At 43.6% G+C, this 2,500-nt stretch overlaps 1 protein-coding gene across 1 annotated transcript in view; it reads left to right on the plus strand.

Moving 5' to 3' along the window:
• LOC138951510 (lysM and putative peptidoglycan-binding domain-containing protein 1-like) overlaps positions 1 to 2,500 on the plus strand; it is a 333,283-nt gene that overhangs the window by 329,547 nt on the left and 1,236 nt on the right. The window lies entirely within an intron of this gene.

Below are 2,500 nucleotides of genomic sequence, written 5' to 3' on the forward strand. Positions count from 1 at the left end.
CAGCCGACTGTCGAATGGACTTAAGTTCGCTCCAAAAGAGTTTAGAGTCTTTTGCTTTTTCGGCAAGAGCAGCAAGTTTATTTTGTTTAAAAGATTGTCTTTTAGATGTTAATAAAAACCTGTAGGATTTTCTGTTTTCTACATAACTCAGCCTGTGTGCCGTTTTATTTTGAGTACATTTTGCTCTGCGAAACAAACGCCACCATTTCCTAGTCTCATCTCTGGCCGTTTTACAGTCTCTGTCAAACCACTTACTATGGCGCTGGCCAGTGTAGATTACGCGCTTCATACAGGTTGCAGCCTGTAACAGGCCTGCCGTTAGACAGTCAACTGCAGAGTCTACAGAGTCAGGCAACATCACTGTAGCTTCTACAACAACAGTTTCAAACTGAGCACTGCTTACTGCTTCAACGAACACGGACTTCTTCGACTCGTCCCACATAAGCTTTTCAATAGAACCTGTTGTAGATTTCTTTTTGTCACGGTCATCTCTGAAAAACATTAGTTCGACAGGTAAATGTTTGGATTCAAATCTCTCCGCCACCTCGAGATGGGCTTGGCCAACATTAAGCTCTTTGGATGCCAGAAAGTAGTCTACGGTACTACAGCCAGAAGAACACACATAGGTAAAGCTACCTTTCAAGTCACCTTGACAGGTGCCGTTCAAAATGGTTAAATTACACGTTGCACACATTTCAAGCAACAAGTTACCAAACATGTTTACTACAAGGTCTTCTGACTGGCGTGAACCGTAAAGCTCTGACTGTACGACTGACTGAACATCGCCGGAAGGCGGAAGAGAGAGAGAGAGAGAGAGAGAGAGAGAGAGAGAGAGAGAGAGAGAGAGAGAGAGAGAGAGAGAGCCTGAGAGGGGGTGGGGGAGACGAGAGAGAGAGAAAGAAAGAGAGAGAGAGAGAGGAAAAAAAAGAGAGAGGGGAGAGAGAGCGAGGGCGGGAGAGAAAGAGAGAGAGAGACAGAGAGAGAAAGAAAGAGAGAGAGAGAGAAAAGAGAGAGGGAAGAGAGAGCGAGGGCGGAAGAGAGAGAGAGAGAAAGAGAGAGAGACAGAGACAGAGCCGGAGAGAGAGAGAGGAGAGAGAGCGAGGGCGGAAGAGAGAGAGAGAGAGAGAGAGAGAGAGAGAGAGACGCTTGACGCTTTGACACTTTATTGTCATTAGCTAATAAAAGCCTTATGAGAGAGAGAGAGAGAGAGAGAGAGAGAGAGAGAGAGAGAGAGAGAGAGAGAGAGAGAGAGAGAGAGAGAGAGAGAGAGAGAGAGAGAGAGAGAGAGAGAGAGAGAGAGATCGCAGAACGCAGTTTTTATGTAATGGGTGTTATGGGCAAATATGGAAATAAATCTAAAAGTAGTCTGCCGTCACTGGGCCTTTACGCAATATGACATTAAATACAATGAAATGTTTTTTTTTTTTAAATATTGAGACTTATTGGGACTCGAACAAATTCTGGGAGATAATTCCACACGACGCTGCCAGACTGATAAGCTAAACTTGACTTCAAGAGATATATCCTTGGAATTCAGTGGGAGATTAAAGTGAGTACACCCGCAAGGCGCCACTGATTTGAAGAAAGAAAGAAAGAACACAATTGTTTGTGTATTGTCGTTTCTTGTGGCGGGGACGTAGCTCAGTTGGTAGCGCGCTAGCTTTCTAGCCAGTTGGTCGCTATCAGCGTGGGTTCGATCCCCACGTTCGGCGAGAGATTTATTTCTCGGAGTCAACTTTGTGCAGACTCTCTTCGGTGTCCGAACACCCCTGTGTGCACACATGCGCACGAAAAAGATTCCCACGTTCACAGCGAATTGAAAGTCTCAGGGCTTGGAAAACACGAAGACACGCATGCATCATCTCTCGTCTCCGATTATCATGATCGTATTTCGATACTTTGACGAGACAAACCCAATGCTGGTGTGTCGAAGAAGACAGCCACAGCGGGCTTGTTCGAATCAAAGTATCACACCATATCTTCAACGTATTACCAATACCTGTCCCAATATAGACCAGTTGGTCTAAGAGGACGTTAAACCCTAATAGTCAGTCAGTCAGTCGAGAAGCCAGGGGGTCACGCGAAACCACTTCAGCATCGATCTTTTTTCTTTGTTTCTGTCTTGGTTTATTTACTTACCCCCCCCCCCCCCCCCAAAAAAAAAAAAAAAAAAAATTCGGAAAAAGAGACAGAAATAAAAACCACTCTTGCATTATTTGCACATGTATGTGAAGAACTGACACCAAAAATGGCTATCTCAGCCTTCTCTTTAACAAGAGCGAAACCTAAGTATAGCCGGGCTATAAATAGCCGGCGGATACAAAAACTATTGAGAAAGAAAGAAAGAAAAAAAGAAAGAAAAAAAAAGAAAGAAAGAAAACAAGATAAACAAAGGAAAAAAAAAGAGAAAAAAAAAAGAAAAAAAAAAGAGAAAGAAAGAAACAAAGAAAACCAAACCACTTTCGCATTACTTGTGTTTATCATGAAAGGCTGACTGGCG

The sequence above is a fragment of the Littorina saxatilis genome, linkage group LG16, assembly GCF_037325665.1.
Source record: "Littorina saxatilis isolate snail1 linkage group LG16, US_GU_Lsax_2.0, whole genome shotgun sequence".
In the NCBI taxonomy this organism is placed as follows: Eukaryota; Metazoa; Mollusca; class Gastropoda; order Littorinimorpha; family Littorinidae; genus Littorina; species Littorina saxatilis.